A 27,215-nucleotide genomic window follows, 5' to 3' on the forward strand; every position below is an offset into this window, starting at 1 on the left:
TCACATGTTTTTTAAGGAAGCTGGATGGGTGTGTTATGAACCTATTTTGCCTTTTATATTAATGTACCTGAATTATTGCAGAATGTAGAGGTATATATGTTGGAACTCAACAGTGTTTTTATATAAATTATGAATGTAATAAATAAGTATGTGCTACATGACAGAGACAATTTAAAAAATACTCAGTGAGTGTGAAATTGTGGGTGCTGTAATTAAGAGTGGATGTATGCATGTGGATACACACACACACACACACACACACACATATACCTGCAGGCTTGACATGAAATCTCAAAGTATGCACATCTGTTGTCATTCTGATCTCAGATTTCAGGGGATGTACAAGGGGGTAGCAGCAGGTTGGGGAGGGGTCTTCTCATTTTGAAAATGACTTAGAATCTGTATTGAACAAATCTGTGAGAAAGAGAATCAGTCCCCGGAGGACAGATAAACCTGTATAAATACATATATTTGCAGAGGTAGGTGTTGCATCTTAAAGTCAGCTCATTCAGAAAAGACTAAATCTTCCCCATTTTTCTTTTTATTTAAACTCAAGGGAGGCTGGGAATAGGAACACCATTTTCCCTGTGCTCTTTATATCTATCTCATTTTGTGTGGTTTGGATTTTTTCTTGTAGAGTTGATAAGAACGTGGTAGTTCAGCAGCAGGGGCTTTCAGAAAGGAGATAGAGGAGGACATGTTTCACAATCACGTCATTTTTCATGTGGGTTATCCTCCCCTGCCACCAATGAAATGATTATTAGTCTAGGGTCTCAGGGTAGTGAGGAGCCACATGCATATACAGATGGCTTCAGCAAATGTCAAAGCTCCGGAGGAGTGGTCTGAACTTGACCCCAGAAGGTACAATTAGTCACCATTACACTGTTATCACTAAAGAAGAGGCCAAGGTGTGGGTGAAAATCCCATCTTGGGCATTCCTTTCTTGGTGTGAAATTAATTGTTTGAAGTTATTTCTGGAAGAACCTTTCTATAGGTTTTTTCTTTTTTTAAACCTTTATGTAGTAGTGAAAGAAATGTTTTCATTATTTTTAGCCAAATGGACCGATTTAGTCAAATCCTCAGTAATAGTGAGGGTATTGGCTATACTTCACTGGCCTGCAAACCTTGAAGACTCAAAAATAGAACTGCAGATGGAGGAAGACCTTGCTTTCCTTCTGTTTTAGTGTTTTCTTATTTTTTATTGGGGGTGGTGGTGGGGAGAGTTGTTCAACCCAGGGGATTGACTGACTCCCTGGTTCTCTCTGATGGTGCTGGATAGTCTAAACCTCCATTTCCTGGTGTCTCATGCCATATGAGGACATCAGGGAGCAGGCTTTTTGAAGCTAGCTCTGGCTCAGGTAGATTTAAATGTGGTAGCATGCATACCCACTGTGCAGTCACAATGTGACTTCTTGTCCTTGATTCTGATACACAAGAATTGTGTGATTTTGGATATGTCATTTCCTTGTTTGAATCTCACTTTCCTTATCTATAAATTGGGATCAAAGTGCCTATCTTTTAAGCTTATTCAGAGAATCTTATTAAACCAATTTTTCTAAACTATCCTGATTATAGGAATGAGCTGAATCATTTATTCAAAGCATAAGGCTTCCAGTTTTGAGACTATGGAATCAGAATCTCCATGGGGTACCTGGGAATTTTATGATTAATAAGTGCCCCAGGTGGTTATATGATAATGTAATTTTGGACAACGTTGCCTAACAGAATATACGTGAAAGTAATATGGGATTTCCAGTCCCTTTCAGGGATTGGAAGCATTTAAAAAGGTTTAATGAATTTGGTGAATTTAAAAAATGGAGAGCTTCTGTTGCCCTATCAGAACATGCTGGGGAGCTTCCAGCCCTGCTCACGACAATATCAAACCCCAAGGAAGCATAAAGTTTAATGTGCAGAAATGATTTATTGGCTGTTCAGTCATCCCTGCCATTTTTTAAAATTGGCTTTGACACTATGACTCATTCTATTTTTATTAGTACATATTTGAAGTCCTCCTCTTTGCACCCTGTGCCCTGTACTTGCGTACTTGCGAGTACCTTCAAAGGCCTCCCCTCCGGGTTCCTTGTTTTCTGCAGACCTTGGACGCCAGACACTGAGTTCTTCTTGCAAAGGTGGTTACCCTCTCCCTGGTGCACCCATCTCTTATATCTGTCTCTCGCCCCTGTTTTCTCAGTCTCCAATTCTTTCTCCCTTCTCAATTTCAACCTGCGTGATCAGGGTGAAACCAGTAACCCCTCTGAACTTTCTCAATTGTATAATTGGTTAACGGCAGCACCCACTCCATGGGTTTAGTGTACAGACTGAACAAGGTAGCAGGGAAACTTTCAATGCAGTGCTGAGAAATTTTTGGAAGGAATTAGTTATTTTATTTTGTCCCCTTTTTCTATCAATTTTGGCAGGAGTCTTTGCATTAAGTTTCTGGCATAGTGAAAAGAGGGAAATCCTTGTAGTCCGACTGACCTGGGTTTAGTCTTTGCTGTGTGCTGTTTGCAGGAACCTGGAGCAAATTACTCACTCCCTACTCCCTGCCCCTTCCCTGAGCCTCAGGTCCTCATCTGGACGTCCGTTCAGGGTTATTGAGGGTTTTAGAGATACTGTAAATAAAAGCTTTAGCACATCGTCGTCGGCAGCCGTCCGTCTCGAGAGACGATGGTGTAGCTTCTTAAGTGTCCATCTGCATCGCCGAGAATGGCTGTGCAGTCCGACTCGGGAGTGACATGGTATCTGTCTCCTCCCGTGTTGAATCGACATCTTGCGATGACGCTGAAGCTACAGAGCCTGGGCAGGGTAATATGGAGGGTCTGCTGTTGCCCATGCAGCAGACCCCCCCTCTCTTCGCAGCTGAAGGGTCCAAGGGAAAGACGGAGTCGATACAGCTTGGGTTCAGGTGCGCCGCAGGAGTTGCCGGTGTTGACTACAACGTCAAACCGCCTTAGGGACTCCGGCTCCGGATTTTCTGTCGGGGTTTACTCCCTTAGCCTTTCCCCTGAAGAGGTATGCCGCAAGGCAGCGGAGGTTTTTTGGAGTCAGAGTTTTCCTTCTCTGATGTACCCTGACTGGAAGATCGAACCAGCGACACTTAGCTCGCAGGCCGACGCTCAATCCACTGAGCTAAACCAGCCAGGTCCTCATCTGGACGTCCGTTCAGGGTTATTGAGGGTTTTAGAGATACTGTAAATAAAAGCTTTAGCACATAATATTTAAAGAATGCATGAATCTTTTAATGAAAATTCCCATTATCCTTTCTTTAGGAATAAGGAAGATGAAGGAGGGTCTAAAATTGAATGTACCAATGCAGAAAAACAAAACAAAAAGAGAACAAGCGCTCCCAAATAAAACAACAACAAAACTTTGGGCAGTAAAACATGAACTTGGCATCCTCTGGGCCAAGGAAAGATTCAGATTTGGTGTTTATTTGGCTCTTATTATGATTGTTTTGGGAGGCTTTGGGAAAATGAGTGCCAAAAAGGCTAGAGGGTGTTTTTTATTATTTTAGTGGAGTTAAAGCTGAAAAGTAATTGGGTTTCACCTTGTCTTAAAGCTTTCAGACTTGTTTCTGGCAGTGACAGTAGGTAAGAAGTCCCCCTCCTCTTCTTATCTGTTCTTCTCCCCTCCCCTTCCTGTGTTTTTCCCTCACCTCCCTTTAGTTATTATTCTCATCCTTCAAAATATGTCATCCAGTCTTGTTTATCTGAGCTACTGAGAAAATCACCTCCTGGCTTATTATTAATTTGTAATTTAGCTCTATTCTTTTTATTATATTAAGGAAAATAATTATTGCTATTTTTGTTAATAGTAATGGTAATTGGCATTTATCATGTGCATTTTCTTTATAATAGGAATATTAAGAAATGTGAACACCATTTGCTCTGAAAACCATCGGTTAAAGCAAGTGGTGGTGCTACCATTTTGCAGTTCAAGAACTGAAGTTGAATGTTTTAGTAATTACCCATATTCTAAAATTCTGGAAACTGTCCAGAATTTTGGTAACATGAGAAGTGGGAAGTCAGAAATTTAAATAATATAAGTTTGTATAATCAGACAAAAACATATTAAGTCCCACTCTAAGGAAATTTGAAGTGCCTTGGTAATAAAATAAGATAAAAACAATGATAACATTAAAAAAAAATCACAGTGGAGTGAAAATACTAAAAGAATAACTAAGATCATGCCAAGAGCTTCACAGAAACTCTTTAAGTTATTCATAATTACTAATAGGTTTGTTTCCAGGCTTCTTAGTGGCCAAAGCAAGGATTACAACAAAATCAGGATGAATCGAGTGAACAGATAAGAACCTGACTGCTGTTCAGAAGAGAATTTAGTTTCTAACACAGGGGCCTGAGAGAAATTTCACATAGATTATCAAGGGTTGATGACATTCTATAAATTATTTAAAAGTGTGTCCTCTTAAATTCAATTATAATTTCAAATAGACTTTTTATTTTAAAACAGTTCTAGATTTACAGATAAAGTATGAAGACAGTACAAGAGAGTTTCGATATACCTAATACCCAATATCCCGTTATTAACATCTTAATTTAGTGTGGTACATTTATCACATTGATAAACAAATATTGACATATTATCATTAACTAAATTCCATATTTTATTCACATTTCTTTAGTTTTTTCCTAATGCTTTTTTCTGCTTCAGGAGTCTGTTCAGGATACCATATACATTTAGTCAGGTCTACTTAGTTGTGGCAATTTCTCAACTTCCTTTGTTTTTCGTGTCCTTGACTTTTGAAGAGTATTGGTCATGTATGTTGTAGCATGTTCCTCTGTGGGAATTTGTCTGATGTTTTTCTCATGATAAGACATAGGTAGTATGTTCTTTGAGAGGAAGGCCTTTCTCTGATGAGTATCATTCTTACTATATCACATCAAAGGTCTTTATTATTAGTATAAGTTGTTGATGTTGACCTTTATCACCTGGCTGACACTGTAAAGTTACCCTTCTTCCCCTTTTATATCCTACTCTTGGGAAAGAAGTTACTCTACACAACCCACACTTAAGTAGTAGGGAGTTATACTTCACCTACTTGGGGACAGAGTATCTATGTACATTATTTTGAATTATTCTGTTTGGGAGATTTGTCTGTTTTCAAATAATTTCTTTTTATTGCTTTGGACTAAAATAAATTGATGACCAGTTTCCTTATGTACAAGAGACACTTTGGTAAGTTTTCTTTCAAAATTACATATTAGAATTTCTGAGACTTTTCTATGGCATATGGGAAAACAGGACTGAATTTCTAGAATCTCAGTTTTACCATCTATTTATTTTCCCTTTCTCCTTTCCTCCACTACAGTATACAATTCTGTGTAAGTTGTCAGTATTCTGTCTTCTGTGTTAAAGAGATGAATTTATTGGTTTTAGAGACTGTACTCCCTTCTAAAATAGCAGTTATTTTCCTTATTTGTGTGGTTCTCTATGTTTTGGGTTTATAAGGGATATTATTTTATTATTATTATTTTTCTCATGGTTATTTGCTAACCTGCCAGGAGACTATGGTGGGATTATTAATCCAGGTCTGTAGTCATTTTCCAAATATAATCTCCAGGATTTCAAAAATAAATATAATTATTTAGACTCTTATTCTACTGTTTTTCATTTTTAATTGTAAATTTGTAAAACTTATTTTTTAGTTAATATATGATTGTTTTCCATACCAATAAATATTATCTGAAAATATATTTTTGATACATGTATAATATTCTATCTTATGTCAGTATATGTATCAATTTTTCCAAGTTTTTAGTTTTAAAGTGGAATCTTATTTTAATTTCCATTTTTTGATTATTAAATGCAATTTTTCTTGTATTCATCAACCACTTATTATGTCAGTTAATGTCAATTAGTATTACATGTCAATTATCTATTTATGTTAATTACTAATACTTATATTGGTTTGCTTAAATATTGATGAGATCTCATTTTTTGTTGTTGTTTTAGTATTTTCCCCAGGTGTTTTGAAAAAAATTTAAATCTACAGAAAAGTTGAGAGTATGGTATATTAAACACCATGTCTTTCACATTTATTAATCAATTATGTTATAACATTATGTTATATTTGTGCTCGCAAGTGCTCTCTCTATCCCTGACATGCATATATGTGTTTATTTTGCTGAACCATTTGTAAATCAGTTGCAGACATCGTATACTTCCTTATTAAATTCTGCAGTATGATCAATCACCCAAGAGTATGACATTCTTCTATGTAGTGACAATGCTATTATCATACTTAGGACAATTAATATTAATACTCATTATTTAAACTCCCAGCAGATATCGCTATTGTTAAGGGTTTAAAGTGCCACCACTCACTTTTCCTAGCTATTGGGGTCCTGACTGATAGAGACTACATACAAAGAATATTAGCTAAATGAAGAATAAAAAACTACCTCATTATTTTAGAAAATGTTCTTTGACCTCTAATATATAGGATTTTTGGTATAGTGGATGGATAATATAGCTCAAAGTGAGGCTAAACCAGCATGTTTAGGTATGTGTGTACATATATAGGGGAAAGAAGTCCAGGTATGTCAACCAGGTCTCAAAAGAGTAGTAGCTGAGTCAGCCATGTGAATGCAGACCCAGTTCAGGTGTGCCTATCTGAAGCCAAGGCATGTTATGTTGGTTGCACCTGGGCATAGAATGTGAAGGAGTGGGCTTGATGTTGTTAAAAGTATTGTTATCTTTAACACAGTGATCATTAAAATGTGGCTTAATATATTCCAGTCTCTCAATGATCAGATGACTGCCCCTTACCTCCTTGGGGAAAATCAAGTAAGGGGAAGGAGTGCAAAGCCAGCTATGCTTCCTCTGAGTGGAGATAGCGAGTGGGTGGCAGTCTGATCCTCCATGGGCTGAGTTATTAGCATGGGGAGAAAACGAAGATACCTACTTCCATTCTAATCCCAGCCTCTGGCGACATGCCTGTAGTCCACACCCTTCCTCAGTACTTGGCCTCCTGATTGCCTTTCTCAGGTGCGTATCTGAGATAAGACTTGATTTTTTTTTTAAAACAGCTTTATTGAGATGTAATTCACATATTATATAATTTACTCCTTTAAAGTAGAATTTAATGGTTTTGATATATTGCATTATTAATTTTTATGAATTGTAGTAAAAAATATATAGATATATATAGCGTAAAATTTATCATTTTAACTATTGTAAATATAAAATTCAATGACATTAATTATTGGGTTGGCCAAAAAGTTCATTTATTTTTCCCGTACAATGGCTCTAGTAGCACTTAGTTGTCTTTAACGTCATTTGACACAATTTCGTTACATTGTATTGTGACAGGTGTCATATCAGTGTGCATTATAAAAAAATACATCAAAATTGGTGGATTTTTGTGTAGCATTTTAATATTGAAGATGGAAGAAAATAAACAACTATTTTTGCATATTATGCTTTATTATTTCAAGAAAGGTAAAGACAACTGAAACACCAAAAAAGATTTGTGCAGTCTATGGAGAAGGTACTGTGACTGACTGAACGTGTCAAAGGTGGTTGGCAAAGTTTCATGCTGGAGATTTCTTGCTGGATGATGATCAGCGGTTGGGTAGACCAGTTGAAGTTGATAGTGATCAAATTGAGATGATAGCCAACATACTCAAAATATCCAAATCAATAAAGTTATTAGTGAAAATATGTGTCTTTTATTTTACAGACTTTTTGGCCAACCCAGTACACTCATGGTGTTGATCAACCATTACCATTGTATCCAAAACTTATTTTTCACCCCAAACAGAAACTCTATAACCATTAATACTTCCCCATTCCTCCCTTCCCCCAGCCCCTGCAAACTTCTAATCTTCTTTCTACTATCATGAATTATATAGTATATGAATTTGCCTATTGTAGATATCTCATATAAATAAAGTCATATAGTATTTGTTCTTTGATGTCTGGCTTAGTTGACTTAGCGATAATGTTTTCAAGATACATCCATGTTTTTGCATGTGTCAGTATTGCCTTCCTTTTTTCTGGCTGTGTAATATTCCATTGTATTCACATACTGCATTTTACTTTTCCATTCTTCTGTCGATGGACTCATGGTAGATACTTCGGTTTCTTCCTTTTGGCTCTTGAGAATGATGCTGCAGTGAACATTGATTTAATGGTATTTGTTTGTATCGGCTCTGCTTTTAGTTCTTTTAGGTCTATGTCTAGGAGTAGAATTGCTTGGTCATATGGCAGATCTATGTTTAGCTTTCTGAGGAACCACTAAACTTTTCCACAGTGGCTGCGTAATTTTACATTCCCACCAGCAATATAAGAAGGTTCCATTTCCTCCACATCCTCATCAGTGCTTATTTTCCCTTAAAAAAAAAAAAAACAAAAACCCATATATATATTCATCCTTGTAGTTGTAGACTGTCAGTGTTAAGACTTAATATTTTAATGTTAGAAATCTATTGAATGAAATTAAAGCTGATTAGATTTAGATCATCATAAAGGTAACACTTTTTGGCCAGCCCTTGGTTGAAACTTGGTAAGGATTCCCCACTAGTGAGAATCAAAGAGTTCTATGGGGTGGGGGGGATCAGTTATCCCCAATGTAATTTATGTGTAAGTTAATTGATTTGTATTGTTTTATAGTTGTACTGAAGGATAACTTCTCAGAACAATGATATAAAATAGTTCTAGGTTCTAGGAAGAATGATATAGTTATCCTCTCACATCTGCTTATTTTTTAGTATATTTAATAGTGCTGAGAAGTAGCTTGTAAATACTAGATTTTCTTCCCCTTATTTTTTGGAAAAAAAAGAGTACTTTCACTCTCTGTGGAAGAAATGTGTTCCTTGTCCCTTCACTGATGAATAATAGAAATAATAGAAAATGCAGAATAATAGAAGCTTAATCACATAAGGGTTCACTCTCTTTTGTAAATACTAGATATATGGATTCCCTGGCTGGTTTGGCTCAGTGGATTGAGCGTCGGCCTGCGAGCTAAGTGTCGCTGGTTCGATCTTCCAGTCAGGGCACATCAGAGAAGGAAAACTCTGACTCCAAAAAACCTCCGCTGCCTTGCGGCATACCTCTTCAGGGGAAAGGCTAAGGGAGTAAACCCCGACAGAAAATCCGGAGCCGGAGTCCCTAAGGCGGTTTGACGTTGTAGTCAACACCGGCAACTCCTGCGGCGCACCTGAAGCCAAGCTGTATTGACTCCATCTTTCCCTTGGACCCTTCAGCTGCGAAGAGAGGGGGGTCTGCTGCATGGGCAACAGCAGACCCTCCATATCACCCTGCCCAGGCTCTGTAGCTTCAGCTTCACTGGAGAGGACACTCCAGCGTCATCGCAAGATGTCGATTCAACACGGGAGGAGACAGATACCGTGTCACTCCCAAGTCGGACTGCACAGCCATTCTCGGCGGTGCAGATAGACTCTTAAGAAGCTACACCATCGTCTCTCGAGACGGACGGCTGCCGACGACGACGACGAGATATATGGAGTCTGAGGCTACTCTGATGGTCCCATGAAGCCATCAAGGACGCTAGTTGTTTTGACATTTTTTATTTCACCATCTGCAGCCCTTATTTCCATTCTCAAGGTTACTTCATGGTCGAGGATGGTTGCTGGATTCTATTATCAAGTCCACATTTCATGTTGCAGGAGGAAGGAAGGTGGAAAGTACAAAAGAAAAGGATGTACCATGTATGTGAGGCAGCTGTCTTTAAACAGCGTTCTTAGGGGACTTATATAATACTTCTGCTTGCATATCATTGGCCAGCACTTAGGTTTATGATCCTGCCTCGCTGGAGTGGAAACTGGGTAGAATATGCTTTTAGCTGGTTATGTTGCCACCTGAATACAAATGGGTTGCTCTTACTGCTAAAGAACAAAGGGAACATTAATATTGGGCAGGTAAAAAAATTTCTCAGTAAATTACATTCACAGTATCCCAGAAACTAATCTATTATCCCTCTGTGATAGTGACAAGGAAGAGGGGGAGGTCATAGAGGAGGTAGTATATAGTTTGAAACAACTGTAGCTCACAATTTCCATCATTCATTCACTCACTCATTCACTTATTTCTCTCATGTATATGTGTATTGATAGAGCACCTACGAGGTATCCTCTGTCTAATCTAGCAGTAGTTAGCTACACATTTATTTAACTATTCAAATTCGTATAAGGGCTATTGCCCGTTTTTAGCCCAAAGTTTAGTTCTCCCAGTTATTACCTGAGTGAATTTGGGTAAGTCATTCTTTTCCTCTTAATCCCAAGTTCCTGTTGTGGTTAAAGGTAGGCAAAAACTGTGGGTTTGCCTTATGGAGAAAATGAAGTACCATGGCCAAAATCTCTGACTGGTGTTTGCTACATAGTAGCGCACAAGAAGCTCTACTTCCATTGATTATTCCCTTCAGTATTATTATTTATTTATTTTTTTTAGTTTTTAAATTTTAAGGTGAATCTACATTTCATTAAACAGCTTGTGAGTGGGGCATGGAGGACAGGCCATTCAAAAACCAAATAACCTGATGGAAAACCATTCTCCCTTGTTAGGGGGTTTTGTCTTTGCTTCGTGGGGATGTGGTCAGGGTTCAGTGAATCGTGGAGTGAGGTGTCACCAAAGGTCTTAGAGCTGTTGTGGGTGTGTAGAAATGAGCAGGTGCCAGGAGAGCACAGACCCGTCAGTGTTCAGAGACTAAAAGACTGGGGAGGGCAGGAGAAAATGGAATATGCTGGGCCTGTCAGGGGGCAGGAGGGGAATGAGTCATTAATGCCCTGGTTTCTCATCCATGCCTATCAGAAGCAACAGAATCAAGGCACAGATACTCCATGATTGACCTGTCCTCTTGTTGCCTTGCACTAAAGCTTAACTATCAGATCACGGATTCTCCCTCTACCTGCTACACTGAGGCAAACTCTGGAGAAGGATGAAGTTTCTTCTTTCATTTTTCAATGGTAAAGCAAATCTGGAGAGAAAAGGTTAAGAAGAACCCCCACATTTGTCCTTTGGGACAAAGTGGGTAAAAATATGTGCCCTCGGGTGGTTATGGTGTATACCCTTCATTAAGAATCACTAGCCCGAATTTGCTCAGTTTCTGTAATTTTTTAAATCTCTGCTGTGTCCATCTAGACATGAGTTTTGTATGCTTGAAAGATGATAGTCGGTATGACTGTAATTTTCCAGCTGAGCAGCAATATAGCTTTTCCTTTACTTACTAATTTTCTCTGAGACCTTGAATCACTTCTGAAATTCAATCCCATTTGCTCTTTCAATATGAGGGAGTGGAATGATCTCTGAATACGATTCCTGATTTACAGATAGTATGATGGTATATTGTCTGCTGAAAATATTTTGAAATTTTAAAACTACTAAAAGAAAATTAGGAAAATCTCATCTTCTAGTACCATAACTGAATCTCAGAAGGGTTTCACTCTAAGGGTGAAACTAATGGGTGGAGTAGGAGTTAGATTTTAAGGAGGGCATCTCCACATCATCCACTCTTTAGAGGTTCTTTCTGACCTGAGAAGGCCTCCTTCAGTCTTTGTGGACTCTCAAATCAGTTTCCCATCCAGGGTGGTTGACTCTGTTGGTGAAGTCATGGTGAACTTGGTGGGCTTTTTGAATATGTTATGCCTGTGTGATTCTGGGTAGCCTCTTAAGTGTCAGCCAATCTGAATAAAGTTATCAGTAATCAGTCTTGGAACCCATGATACTGTAAAGGTTAGGAGGACTTGGGGTTCAGATGTGTGAGGTGGTGTGATTTGAAACTTGGAAGATGTGTCTGGTTCAACCAGGTAACTCTTAGGCCCTGGGTGCTCAGCTTCTTCATCTGTAGAATTTGTGGCTGGATTAGGTGATCTGTTAAGCCCCTCCCAGGATTAGTTTTGAGTCTGTCAGCTGTAATTGTGCTGACCAAAGTCTCCAGTTGGATTCTTTCTTAAAACTCATTCCTTTAAAACAGTATTGCTAACGTCTAACATAAAAATTCAACCCTTTGGCATATAATTTACTGTTGAAATGCTATACCCTTTTCTTCTTTTTTCTCTTCTTCTATTTACTTTTTAAAAAACATACCTTATTTATTTATTTTTTTTTGTTCATTTTTCTTTCTTCCTCTTTCTAAACCATTGTCAAGGGCCTTTGAAGAGAATTCTTAAATGTTATTAAGAAATTGCAGTCAGGGAGCCCTTTGTTCCCAAGTCATTTAGAAGATTGCTTTTCCTTTTGTTAAATACAAAATATTGTCAACCTGTGTCATTAAAATGTGCCCAAAACCACATTCACCAATAAAAAATGTCAGCTCTCATTATTGCCGAGATATTATTCTTTTCAAAAGCAGAGCACTCTCCCCAGCCTTTCCAAACAGTCTTCAGCTCATTCATCTTCCTGGTTTCGTTACATTTTGAACCTCTCTGGGTCTATATAGGGTGGCAGGCTGTCTTTTAAAAATTAATGAGTTCCAAATGCCATTCAAACTTATTTCCGCCTTCAACCTCCCCCATCCCCTCTCCAGCCCTGCCTGTTAAGAGTCTTATGTTCTGTATAAATATTGAGCTGGAGATAGTTTCTAAAGAAGTGTTTGGACTTTTAATTAACACTGACAGCCTGTCTGCTTGGGATTTTGCTCTGCCGTCTCTATGGAAAAGTCAGGCAGGTCAGTATGCAGAGGGGAGGGAGGCTGTGCAGTGGATATGTTCCTGGCGGCTGGCCCTAGAGACACTGAACTCTGCGCCAGCCATGAAGTCATTTTATATTAAAGGAGTCTTGCTAATCCAAGGCAATGTGTCTTAATTTGACAAAGTAAAGGCTGCCCGATAAGCAACCCTAACTACAAGTTCTGTGAAACTGGGGGTGTTTGTAAGTTTAGATTGTGCCAGAGAAATGTGGTGATGTGGGAATGGGCTCATTTTCTTCTGTTTACTCCGTTTCCCAGCCCATCCCCCTCTCCTCTCCTCTTTCTCTCTCTCTCTTACTTACTTTGGCCCAATACAGCCCTGTAGTCTGGCCTCTGCAGTGGCTTGATGTGAAATTTGAGAAACATATGTAGTTTTCTATTTCAGGAAAATGATCTCAGGAATTGATTTTTTTTTTTTTTTTTTTGTTCTTGTTGGCTGTTAAGCTCTGATCTTGCCCAGTGTGGTTTTTTGATGATGGGAAAGAGGCTTCGAAGTGCTTTTTATCAGAATTTCATGTAATAAACCTTAAGACTGAGTTTCTTTAGTTGGGTCATCTACCCCCTCCCTGGCCCATGACACAATGTCATCTATTCTGTCAGAAGTGGGAAGAAGTGCACATTGTTCCCATTACAATCAATTCATTGCTGCTGGCACACATACATATAAAAATGGCCACTGTGTTCATCCTTCACAAAAGCTATTTTAAATGTAGTTCAGTGGAGGACCAGGGGTCTGCATACTGTTTTACTTTATAGAAAAGCCATCCCTGGGTTGAAGTCTGCCTTTGTTTTGTCTTGAAAAGGCCAGTATTCCTTTTTGTTTTGGAGGTGTGCACCAGCAGTGGGCCCAGTGCCCTGTAAACCAAACTTCATTGATCCAGCCAAGCAAAGGATGTGTAGGCCAGCGTTACTGTGGCCGGTTGAGAGAAGGGCTACTTGTGGGTCAGGCGTGGGCCAGGGTGAGATTGGCTGAGAGCTGGGTAGGCAGTAGGTGGACTCAGCATTTTCATTTGGGTCTGACCTGCCCCATGTCTGCGGGTCTGTGGTGGAATGAGGAAGTGTGGCTCCAGCCTAGGGGAGCATCTCACTCATATGGTACAGAAAGGCTCCACTAGACAGGAGCATCTTGAAGAAAGTAGCATGTCTGTTTTCATCTTTAGATCCAGGGAGTGCTTGCTGAATTCTTAAGAGAATGATGTGCACTGATATGCTGGGGATAGAGAGAAGGGACCTACCTACCTACCGTCAGAATTGGGGTGAAGTAAAGGGAAAGGAAAAGGAGAAAGCACAGGAGAGACACATCCAGAGGGAAGGGAGCTGACATTCCTGGGCAGACTGTATGTTATCCTATTTGATCCTTATAGTGTGTCTTTTTTACAGATGAGGAAACTGAGACTCAGAGCGGTCAGGAACATGTTCAAGATCACACAGCTACTTAGAAGCAGAGGTTGGATCTGAACCTGGGTTTGTTGTGGTCCATCTTTCTAACAAGGAAGAATGGATGAAAATACTAGTTTCTCTCACACTGCACCTCCTTTTTTGTCCTGTAGGTGAACTGTCTATCTCCCTTTGGCCCTAAGGTCTGGCATTTTTGAAATAATCTGGAAAAGTTTAAGAGACTTCCAGGCAGCGGCCGAGGCGGGCTTCCCCATGAAGTGAACACAGTGAAGCTTGCAGCTTCAGGGCCCCTCATATGCATGGGTCCTGTATGTGCTGGCAGTTGTTGAGAGCTATAGAATGTTCCAGATGGGAAGGGGTTGCACTCAGAAAGCATTTCTATGGAGGTATTTCTGATCTCAGGAAAAAAAGGGACCTAAATCTCCAAAGCTCCAATTATTTGTTTAAACTTTTTTCTTACTATAAATGTACCCTATTGCACCTGATTTTGCATTCATAATTTTGTATTCCTTTTCTTAAAAAGTCCCCCATAGAACAGCTTCAAATCCTGGATTTTCCCTGATGTGATAACAGCCTCCAGGGTAATGTGCAAGCACTGGGATTTATTGTGAGACCTTGAACAAGTGACTTCCTTTTCTGCACTTCATTTTCCTCATTGGTACCTCATGGGCTTGTTGTGGGGGGTTGAAAGAGTTCACGTGTATGAAACTTGTAGTACAGTATGCTGAGTATTCAATAAATAGGGTTATTAGTTGTTACTAATATGAGATGGAGCTTAATACCAGTGTCTGCCATTAAATCATTGACCTTCCGGAAGGTATAATGCAAGGACAACTTTAGACTTACATTAGAAAAACCCAGACTATCACTTTATGCATTTATTTCCTTACCATCTTGGCCCATCATCCAAATGGCTTCAAGTGAATTTTATTATCTGGTAAACTGGTGATATTTTTAAAGACTGTGACAAAGAGATGTCTTCATCTACCATTCTTCATCACACACCAACATTCCAGCACATCAGGCTTCTCAATCCCTGAGCCTTCTTTTTTATTTTTTCATTTTTTAATATGCTTTATTGATTATGCTGTTACAGTTGTCCCAATTTCCTTTTCCTTTGCTCTCCTCCACCCAGTGGCCCCCCTCCCTCCAGCTGTCCCCCCACCCTTAGTCCATGCCCATGGGTTGTGCATATAGTTCTTCTCAACATCTTCCTGTCTACTCCGCTCCCTCCTACTATGCTTCTTAATTCCTGTACCATCTCCCTCCCTTTCTCTCTTCCTGCTGACCTCCCCCCCATAATGTTCCCCATACCTATAATTCTTTTCCCACTCTTGTTGCCTACTTAGTTTGTCTTTGTTTCGATTCACTAGCTTCTGTTGGTGGTTGTGATACAGTTTTCATTTTAATGTTCACAGTTTTGATCCTCTTTCTCCTAAACAAGTCCCTTTAACATTTCATATAACAGTGGTTTGGATCTGATGAACTTCAGTTTTACTTTGCCCTGGAAGCACTTTCTCTGCCCTTCTATTCTAAATGACGACTTCACTGGATAGAGTAATCGTGGTTGTACGTTTTTGCTTTTCATTTCTTTGCATATTTCTTGCCAGTCTCTTCTTGCCTGCAGATTTTCTTTTGAGAAATCAGCTGACAGTCTTATTGGGACCCCTTTGAACGTAGTTCTCTTCTTCTCTCTTGCTGCTTTTAAGATTCTCTCTTCATCCTTAATTTTTGACATTTTGATTCTAATGTGTCTTCCCGTGGTTCTCCCTGGGTCCAGTTTTTTTGGAACTCTCTGTGCTTTCTGGACCTGTAAGTCTATTTCCTTCCCCAAGTTAGGGAAGTTCTGCTTCATTATTTTTTTCACATAATTTTTCAATTTCTAGTTGTTCTTCTTTACCTTCTGGCAACTCTATGATTCGGATGTTGGCCCGCTTATAGCTGTCCCATAGGTTTCTGAGCCTCTCCCCATTTCCCTCACTTTTCATTTCATCTTTCTGCACTGGTTGACTGTTTGTTTCTTCCCTATGTTCTGATTTGCTGATTTGATCCCTGGTTTTCTTTCCCTCACCACTAGTTTTGTATGTGTTTTCATTCATTTCAGCAGGACTAGCCTTCATTTCTTCCCTGTCTTGTTTAAGATCTGCTGTTAGGTCTGTAAGCACTTTTATAAGCAAAGCTCTGAACTGTGCCTCAGAAAAATTTCCTATCTGCTGCTTCATTAGATTAGATATTTGCTGTCTAGTCAGCTGCATCACTGGGATCTCTGTCATGATCTGTGCCATCCTGACAGTTTTGCATTTACCTTTGCTTCCTGGGTGGGGCTGTCATACCTCCTACGCTATTGGGGATGGATTTCTGTGCACTCGTCGCTACCGGTGACCCTTCTCACCACACTGCGGCGTTTTGTGTGGGGGCTGGGGTCCAAGATGGATTCCTGCCATTCACTCTCTGCTGAGAGGCTGGGAGCCTCCTCCTCTGTCCCCACATCCTCCAGTCCTTACAGTCTGAGGCAATGGGGGTCTGCCTTTTCTGGCGTTGGAATCGCAAACTGATGGGTCTGGTCTGAAGCCAGGGGTGCTCCCCAGGTGCTTCTCGCCTCCCCTTAAATACGGGTGTCCGTGCTTATTGCCGTCCCGCCGCCATCACCATTGCTGCTGCTGCCGCCACAAGCACAGCTTGACCTCTCTGCCCTGGCTTTGTCTCTCCTACCTGTCTGGACGAGCACCACTTCTTTATAACTTCATATGTTGGACTTCTGTGTAGCTTTATTTTCTGGAATTTCTGGTTATTTCTGGTTTTGCGGTAGTTGTATTCCTTCTTAATTGTGGAGGGAGGTGGAGTGTGTCTGTCTAGGCCTCCATCTTGGCCAGAAGTCTCCTCAATCCCTGGGCCTTCTTATATCTTCTTGCCTTTGCACATACTGTTCCCCCTCTCTAGAATATCATTCATGATCTCTTTTCTACCTGCTGGCTTGTTGATCATTCTTCAAGGGCCATCTTAAACATCAGGTAGATTGTGAAGCGCTTCAGACCCCTCGGAGCAGTTAGATACTTCCTCTTCATAGTTCCTGTGATTCTTCTAGAACTTCTCTCCTTGTACTGTAATTATTTCTCAGCACACGTTTTTCTTCTACTAGCTTAGAAACCCTTTGGATGAAGAAACCACCATTTTATTCACCTTTGCAGTCTCTAGTGCAGGGTGCATGGCATATAATAACTGCTGAGAAATTTGGAGGGTTTATTGGAGTCTTTTTTTTTCATACCATTACATTTAAAAAGCCATTATAGTTTGTTCCAGAATCATGTTTTTCATTGGTTTATACTCCAGTTTAAGAAATGCTTCTTAATGCCTGATTGATCTCCAATTTGAAATGACTTTGTAGCCTCTTCTCTTTGTTTCCCTGCTTTTAACACGCTGATTTAAGCAGAGACCTCTTTGGAAACAACTACTTAAGTTGTGTCTTCCTTGCTTGACTGTAACTTCATGAGTTCAGGACCTTGTATTTTTGTCCACAACTCTATCCCAAATTCCAGACACAGGGATTGGCATAGAGTAATATTTCTAGAGGTAGAAGAAAGTATGGTAATAATAACATTCGTAGTCTATACTAATAAGAGGGTACTTAACATGTGCTGGCTCCACTGTGAGCACTTGCGATATACTAGCCCCTTCTATGCTCATTATATCCCTGTTATATGTTCTGTAATTACCATGCACAGTTTACAGATAAGAGAAATTGAGCTTCAAAGAGGCCAAGGAACTCATCCAAGATCACAGAGTCTAGCTACAGAATTGGGATTTGAAACCAGGCAGTTGACTGTAGAATCCAGGCTTTTTACCCCAGTGGTATACTGCCTCTGATTAGTACTGATTAGCTCAACACTTGTTTGTTAACTGATTGTTAAAGGGATCCAACAGAAGGCTATTACTGTAAAATACAGAGTTCATTTGTTAAGTGATTGTTCAACCCAAACCAGTGCTTCTCAAAATGTAGTCCCCAGGCCAGAAGCATGAACATCACCTGGAAATGTATTAGAAATGCAAGTTTTCTGGCCTCACCCCCACTTACTGAATTAGAAACTCAGGGAGTGCGACCCAATAATCTGTTTCTTAACAAATCCTTTATAAGGATCCTTTATGCTGACATTTGAGAACCACTTCCCAAGACTAAATTATTTTCTATGGAACTTTACCCCTTCTGTTGGCTTTTTTTTTTTTTTTTCTTTCTTCTTCTTCTAGGGATTTGACACGTGTATATGAGGACTGTCTAGAAAGCATCCAGATATGCAATATGAAAAATAGAGACATCTATTGGAGAAGATACAAGATACAAGAAACATTGTACATAAGATAGTGATGCCTCAGTCCCCTTCAAAGTAGGCACCTTAGGACCTGACACAGTTCTCCCAGTCACCATCAGCTGCCCCATCATATTTTCCTGAATCTCATCAAGGGTCTGAAATCTATTCCTTTTCAAAAGTGATTTTAGTTTTGGGAAAAGCCAGAAGTCACAGGGCACCAAATCTGGGCTGTAGTGGGTCTGAGTCATGTGAGTGATTTGATGTTTCACAAAAAAAAGCTGCACAAGACGTGATGCATGAGTGGGCATATTGTCATGATGAAGCTGCCAATCACCAGTTGCCCTTAGCTGCAGCCTTCTGAATCATCTGAATAGTTTCCACAGAGGCATGCTCAAGCTTATTGCAAAATTTGATGCTGATGTGTTCCTCTACTTGCTCAGTCGTTTTGAATGTGACAGCCACACAGTACACATGCTCACTCAGCAGCTTCTACCACCCCCACTGACTAGTACAGTGAAGTCATCATCATTCACTGATGCTCATTCCAGTCCGTTCTCCTTGGCTGCCAGGTTACATTGATGACGTGCAAATCGTTCTTGTTATATTAACAATGGCTGGACTTTTTCTGGACAGACTTCGTATATTGCAAAATGACTACTACCATTGTAAGCTAACACCTTCATCGTGTCACATAATTACTGTTTTTTCCCCTGTTGAGAACATTTAAGATTTACTCTCTTAGCAATTTTCAAGTATATAATATAGTAGTGTTAACTATAATCACCATGTTATACATTGGATTCCCATAACTTATTCACCTTATACCTGGAAGTCTGTACCCTTTGGCCATCATCTCACCATTTACCCCATACCCAGCCCTTGGCAATCACTATTCTACTCTTTGTATGAGTTCAGCCTTTCTAAATTCCACATATAAGTGAGACCATACAATATTTGTCTTTCTCTGATGTATTTCTCTTAACATAATGCTCTTGAGGTCCATCCATGTTGTCACAAATGGCAAGATTTCCTTCTCTCTCGTGGATGAATATTTTATTGTGTTATATATTCTATACACATCTTCTGTATCCATCCATCTACTGACGGACACTTAGTTTCCATATCTTGCTATGGTGAGTAATGCTGCAATGAACATGGGAGTGCAGGCATCTCTATGAGATTCCATTTTCATTTTCTTTGAATCTATACTCAAAAGTGGAATTGCTAGATCATATGGTTGGTCTACACTTGATTTTTGAAGGAACCTTCATACTGTTTTCCAAAATGGTTACACCAGATTTACATTTCCACCGACAATGCACAAGTGTTCCTTTTCTACACATTCTTACCAGCGTTTACTATGTCTTTTCAGTGATGATTTTTGGCTTTTCTTAAAATGAGTCATACATTTTGGATATTTTACTTCTCTGTATTTCTGATTTTTGTGTATATGGGGAACTAAGCTTTAGCCTCAGTGAATGTTTTGCTAAGATTCCTGAGAGATTTCAAAATTTTGGGTAGGTCTATAGCTTGATAATTTTTTTTCAGTGCTGATGGATTTCAGGATCCAGGAATGTAAAGAATACAATATCCTCTCCATCTAGCTCTGCTCTCTCAGTTTCCTCTAACTGAAGGGTGAAGAAAGAGCCCAGAAGTTCAGGGATAACAGAGAAAGGGGAGGTAGCAGAGCAGCAAATGGGGAATCAGCGTTTCATGTCTTTTTACTTCCCAGAAATATTCTTGCCCCCATACAGTTCTTGGGTTACACATGGTAGAAGGGCACGGACTTTGAATTGGACCTGGAATCCTGGTCCAGCCTCTTTAAAGATGTGATTTTATGAAAGTAAGCTTGCTGAGATGCTGGCAACTCCTTCATCTGTAAAATGGGGATACTATTACCTACGTCATGGTGATGATGTGAGATTTATTGAGGCGTAGGTTGAGCATTTAAGTCATAAGATTGTATCTATGTTGAAGGAAAGCTATAAGTGTTAAATTTAGTCACTTGCTGTTTACTAGAGTGTTCTAAGAAATGGATCATAGGTTTTGCAGAGCAACAAGGACTCGAGAGTCCTCCAAAATATGTGCGCTTCCAAGGACCAGATTTCCGGGAGGTCCAATTCCAGAGAAAACCAGGCACCAGTTTGAATGTCTTCATGTCTTAAATCTCCTTGTTTTCAAAAAGGTATATAAAAGTGATTTAACAATGTCAGGATTTAGACTTAAGTCTTTCGTGTGTGTGTGTGTGTGTGTGTGTGTGTGTGTGTGTTTTAAAGAGGCCATTGCTGCAAGTCAAGAACTAAGGACTGTAAAAATATTGATGCAACTGTCAGAGGTACATGGTATTTGACCTTCTGTTAATAAAGACAAATTATTGCATTTCGGTGGTATTTGAGTCTGCAAGAACTTCCCTTAATTCCACTGGTATTCCATTCCACAGCTACTGGGGCTGTGGGGATGAGGGACACAGGGTTGTGTTTCTGAATTATGAGGTGGAATATTAGTCTGATTTATTAAACTGAAAGTCAGAGAAGGTTCAGATAACAGCACGGTGAAACTGCCCGAGTGATAACAGCCACAGAAACAGCTCAAGTATTTGGTGGCACAGCAACAAGTTTGGCCAGAAGTTATCCACAGAACAAAATAGTAGCCATGGGGGAAAAATAGGTAAGTGTAAATAAATAGAGGGCATGACAAATAGTGAACAGATTAAACTGGGAGCAGGAGGACTCTGAGGGAGGTTTTTTGTGGATAATTGCAGGCCATAGGCAGGGGACTGCTAACACCACCCCACTTGATGGATTGTTTCCTTTTTACCCAGATTTTAATGGTGATCCATGCCAGCCTACAAGGGCAGCGAAGTATACCCTGCATTACTTAAAAGAAATATCAGCTTACACAGGGCAGCACTTTTAGTTTTAACCCTTGCCTTTGCTGCATTCAGAGAGAGCACTTTGGAATCAGCTCATCTAATCCTCAGGCTTCAAAGGGAGCTCATTCTTGTTTGACAGCAGTCATATCCATTTTTGCCAACTCTTTGACCTTTAGAATAACATGCACTCAGGTCTGACCTGTCAACTCTGTAAAAATCCATCCAGATCAAGGACTCCCTGTTTTCAAGAGCAGAGCAAAAGGAGGGGGCCCTTCTAATTTTATTCCTCTAGGACTCGTTTTAGGGGGAAACCAGCTGCTGCTTCTAGTCTTAATGAGATGTGACTATAGAAGGCTGAGGCAGTGGGACCTCAACTTACACGGTGATCCTGTACCCTTTTATTACAAGTTGCACATGATGTTTTTAGCCACTCACGTCAGCATTTCTCTCCAGCTGCAGTCAATTTTATCCAGTTCTTGTTGATCATGATCATTTGACTATAAAAGTATAAAAAGGAAAAAAGAAGTATTTCCAAAGTTCATTTGCCATGGGAAAATAGGACATGTTGACCTTTCCACTTATGTCTTTCTGGGGGCATTTGGCCAAGAGGGTTGGTTTACATGTGGCTCCGGGATCGCTCTTTGGTGTGTTTCAAGCAGTGCAGATGTCTACAAATTTTGTAGAATTAAAAAGAAAGCCTAGAGAGAAATCTGATTTGATTCAACCAAAATCTGATTGGTTAGTTAGAACAGTACATTTCCTGTTGCAAGTTGTTCATGTCTTTGCAAAATAGTAATGATAATATTACTTTTATTTTATTATATATGTTTATACAGCTTGCATCTTAAAGAACTTAAAGCAGTGCTCCTTACTGTATGTCTTCTATTCCCAAAATATAGCTGAGGTGCTGTATGTGGTTTCGAAATGCAAGTGCATTATCATGAAGGATAAATGAATGTGGTCGTAGTATAGAAATCATATCTTATTGACAGTACCTAAAACTGGGGGTGAGGAAGCCAGTAAGCTTTCGATAGCTATTATCTATGATGCGTTTTTGTATTTCAATTCCTTCATCTATATTGTAGGGATAATAATAGTATGTATTTCATAGGCTTATTATGACTATGGATTATATTATTACATGTAAAACAATTACATAGTAATACTGGCATGTGGTAAATTCTCAATAAATGGTATTGTTTATATTGGTTTTAGAATCAGTCAAATATGCGTTTAAATTCTCCGTCTGTCACTTACTAGTTGTGTAGTCTTGGGAAATAACATTATCAATCAGCATGGCTGCCATTTATTAAATATTAACTTATAATGTCAAGCATTATATTAGGTACATTATACAAGTATTTTATTTTTTTCTTAGTCCTTACTTTAACTTTCTGAGGTAGGTATGATTATACCCATTTTATAGATGAGTAAGGTTATGTTTAGCGAAATTGTGAAACTTACCCAAAGTATAATAACAGAGCTGAATTAGTGGCAAAGCTGGCTCTCTAAAGTTCTTGTTCTTGCTTACCTACATAGATTCCCAAGACATAATTTCAACACTTGTAATAGGAATAGCAATAGCTCTTTGTAAGTATTTGATATTGTGCATAGAGTACTTGGCATTTATTGGGCACTCTTGACATTGTGCACTGGGATATTATTACCTCCAATTAGAGCTTTCTGTGCAATAAAATTTCCCATTTTCTGTTCCGCATGCCATGTGTATATCTGTAGGGATTGAAAGAACGTTTAATGGGTTCTTGTATTTCTGAGAATTTCAGAATCTGTGTGTATGCGTACTTTTTATCCAGCCTACGAGTGGATGGATACTATATCTGGGTACTATGTAAGGGAAATCAAAGTCTTTAAAACCATGGACCCAAACCTGGAAGTGTCTCAGCCCAGTGTTTTGCTTTTCTGTTTATTCTGAAAGTTGTTAAGGAAACTGGCTCAGCTAAAGCCAAGCCTTTGGGAATCAAATACGTTTGGATGGGTAGGGTGGAGCCAGCAGTCTACATACAGTTTTGGCACTCAGAAACAACAATGACCCTTTAGACTAGTACGTTCAGTTGTAATATATTCCATTATATTTTAGCCTGTATTTCCTGCCTTAGTAAAAACACTGACAAGTTGAACGGTAGGCCTCTGCCTTATTTTTCTCCTTCTGTAGTCAGATCTTCTGTATGAAGGATTGACACCCACTTCCTTTGTTTATTCAGTTACCCATTTACTCCTTAAATCTCTACAACATTACTTGACCCCTGCCATCCACCTGAGATGGATTACCATCCATCAGTAATTTCCTTATTATACCTTATGTCATAAATATGAATCCCAGACATATCTGATCACCTGAATATCAGTCCCACAACCTTCAGAGACACACAGTTTTATTTAAGGAATTATCTATCCTTTATAGTATAAAGTTAGCAGGAATATGTTTTGGGAACCTCATTTTTCTCTAACACTTCCATTTTATGTATTCTAAATTTTTAAAGCCTTTGTATCAGAGATGATTTATCAGTGTTCATCAATGCTCATATACACAGTTTTTGAGTTTTCCTTATGAAATATGAGATTGTAAGGTTGACATTTTGCTTTTAATTCATCTTTATAAGCTATGAGGGATTCCTAAGTAGAACTTTTCTTTGGAAGGCTTTTGATGTAAGTGGAACTAACTAACCAGTATTATCAGTAATTCTTTATTATAGTTTTGTTTTATATTATGAGTGCTAGCCCAGTGTCATAAAGATTTTAATCTCATTTTTAATAATACCTTGCTTATACTATTTAACTTGTTATATGGATTTATAATCTCAAATATGATAGAATTTTTGGTCAAGTCACCTAGCTACTGTTCTCTCTCTTGATATCAATCTATTATCGTATTAATTATTTTCCATTTCTTAATAATTGATTTTGTACATAAGAAGTTTTCAAAGTCATCATTAATTGCAATTTTGCTTTCATAATAATAAATACATATTTATATTTCAACTAACATCTTCAACATATGAAGCTCATAAAGAGACTTTTTGCACCCCAAGTTGGATTTAAATTTCTAATCTATGTGTAGAAGTGAACATTGTGATATTAACAACAGATCCCATACTGCTTTGTAATAGTAGAGACTGGTTATGATCATTGTCATTAATCAACTCCAGAACTGACATTGAAATAAGCAATGTCAAAGACCAAGGCTAAAGACAATACCGATAGTGACTTTCGGTAAATACTGTTGCCGTGCTCTGTTCCTGACCCATTTCCATCTTAGATATGTGGACAATGTTGAGAGGCTGTATGTTAAGTAACCTGTTATGGCCACATGGCTAGTAACTACTTCCCAGGATTTAAATGATAAAACTCATGCTTTTAACCATTATAGTCCTGCAAGTCACTCAGTATTTATCTATTAAGCAAATCAATTCCTTCAAGGGATTGATTCTAGTGATGAAGATAAATAATTATAATAAACTATAATTCAATTTGAAAAAATGTTATGACTGCAGAATGAACAGTACAATAAGAAATGAGAGTAGCAATAAATTGTGGTGAGATTGGGGACAACTCGAGGGAGGGAATGGGAGAGGAGGCCCTGAGACTGGGCTCCAGGCCTTTCCTTTGAACTGCCGTGCAGCATGTCTTTACCCCTGCCATAGAGCACACTGCCCCAGGTTTTGATTTATTTGCTCATCTTTACTTGTCACTAGACCGTAAGCTCTCTAAGGGCAGGGGCTAAATCTCATTTCTTCGTCATTTAGGGCAGGATCTGTTACCTACCAGTTATTTAATAAATACAGAATGATGAGTGAATGAGCTATATCTGCAGGGGTGAATACAGTGGACAGGTGAAGACAGGACATTACAGCAAAAGACATGAACATAAATGGAGGTGTGAAAACTCACTGCATGTTGAGGAAACAGAGTGTGGAGTGGCCAGAGCATGGGAACGTAGACTGCAGTCTCGGGAAGGGTTGGGTTAGCCATGCATGCTTATATGCCATGATAGTGATATTAGGTTTCTGAGTGCATGACTTTTCCTTTATAATACATGTTCACCTCTTTAAGGATGAAGACAAAGGACCAAGAGCTAGGACATATCATAGAGTGAAAAAGATCTGTTTTCACATCCCACTTCTGCTACTCTCATCAGCTGTGTGACATTGGGCATGTCACCTAGCTTCATTGTCCTACTTCTCACATAGTGGGCATTTGATAAAGATTTGTTAATTGGATTAATTAATATAATTATAGCTTTTTTGCAAGAAGGCCTTGAAGTATTTGAGATACAGCTACATAAAGGACCTAGTATCATGCCTGGTACTTATTCATTGAGTGGGAGACAAGGTTTAGGGCCCTGCAGGCAAGAGGGTCACTGAATGTTTAGAGAGGGCAGCAGTTCCATGGTTCAGAATGGCTGGTCCACTTGGAAGGGAATCAAGATAGGGGCAGGCTGGGGGTGGGGGGTCAAATCCCCTGGAACAGGGATTATTGGCCAAAGGGAGCAAGGTCACAGGAGCTCCCAGTCTTAGGAAAAAGGCTTCAGTCTCAGTGGACCCCACCCTGTAGTGCAAATCAAATAGCAGGTAAGACACTCAGTTGTTTAGACCTCACCTGGCAGAGAGGGCAGGGGTCAGGGAAGCCAGGGGTAGTGGCCCTGGGCTCTTAGGGGCCCGACACTCAAAGCTAGGGTACAGGAAGCACTGTTCAGTCCAGACTGCCTTGTGTGGCTGAATCTAAGTCTAGTGTTTTGCCCCCTTGCTGTGGTCTGAATGGGGCTCATCATAAAGTTTGTAGGATCTTGGAAGAAAGGAACTAATGCATTTTGACAGTCAGAAAGTAACACAAGATATGAGTTACCAGTGAGTTACATGCTTCTGGAAGAGTTTTATGAGTTTTTTTTGGGGGGGGGGTATAAAGTAAGGTACTTTTTTTTCTTTCTTTTCTCTCTGTAAATCATACCAGAGGGTAACATTTTTCTCTGTATTGACTTCAATAAGACTAGACCATGTTCTGTATATGTCCAATGTAGAAACTTAGAGAATCATCCATTTCTTTATTTCTCATGAATTTGTTAAAACACTGTGATGTTCCTTGCCTTTAGGGGACATTGAGATAAAAGGCAGGCTCTTCAGTCACATTGCAGCGCAATTAGCACTATAACTGAAATCTAGTAGTTTTTAGACTCTGCATGAACAACGTGGGGGGTGGGGGGAGGTGATGGTGGTGGTGATGAGCTCTGTCCAGGGAATCAGAAAAGGCCTCACAAGATAGGAAATGAGGGCTGAGCAAGAATCTGCCAGTGGATGAGGAGTGCCATCTGGCAAAAAAGGCAACCTGTACAAAGGTATAAGCATGCAGGACCATGGTGTGTTGTGAACATGTTGGCATAACCAAAACATAGATCATATGTCAGGGGGCATTTGGAGAGAAGGTCGGGACATCCTCATGGGCTTTACTCAGCCTTCGGGTTTTTGAGAGTTTATGTCATGGCCACTGACCCCACTGCCACATGCCTCTGTAATCTTGGGCGAACACCAGAATTTTACTGCCCCTCAGTTTCCTCATCTGAAATAATAATAGAACATGCCTCACAGGGTGATTCTGAGCATTTGAATAATAGCATAAAGTACTTAGAACAGTTGTCTGGTGCATCAGTTATTTTTATTAATTCTATAATACATATAATTAGCTAATTAACAATAATTATTATTACTCAAATTTTAACCTGTAGTCAGGGTGGGGCAACCCATTGAGAATAATGCTTAAGAAAGATAACTGTCAGCCAGGCAGAGTGGTGTGTGAACTGGGGCAGAGGACTGAGGAGGGCATCGGAGAAACATTGCAGTATTCCCAGGGATGCAGAAGGACTGAACTAACGTAGCTGAAGTGGAGATAGACCTGGGAGATGCAGGAAAGGTAGGCTTGATCAAGTGTGGTGAGAGATTAGACAAGAGTGGGAACCCTCTTC

General features: G+C 39.4%; 1 protein-coding gene across 7 annotated transcripts in view; it reads left to right on the forward strand.

Annotated features, from left to right (window-relative positions):
* Nucleotides 1-27,215, forward strand: part of FGGY (FGGY carbohydrate kinase domain containing) — a 405,123-nt gene that overhangs the window by 71,400 nt on the left and 306,508 nt on the right. The window contains exon 1 of one of the 7 annotated variants that reach the window (XM_090271652.1): nt 20,986-21,036. The exons of the other annotated variants lie outside the window; for them this stretch is intronic. The gene's annotated coding sequence lies outside the window, so the exon portion shown is untranslated. Of the gene's footprint in view, nt 1-20,985; nt 21,037-27,215 lie in introns of those variants that run through there. 7 annotated transcript variants of the gene reach the window in all.

This window comes from Furipterus horrens, unplaced genomic scaffold (genome assembly GCF_987537825.1).
Source record: "Furipterus horrens unplaced genomic scaffold, mFurHor1.1.pri manual_scaffold_3, whole genome shotgun sequence".
NCBI lineage: Eukaryota > Metazoa > Chordata > Mammalia > Chiroptera > Furipteridae > Furipterus > Furipterus horrens.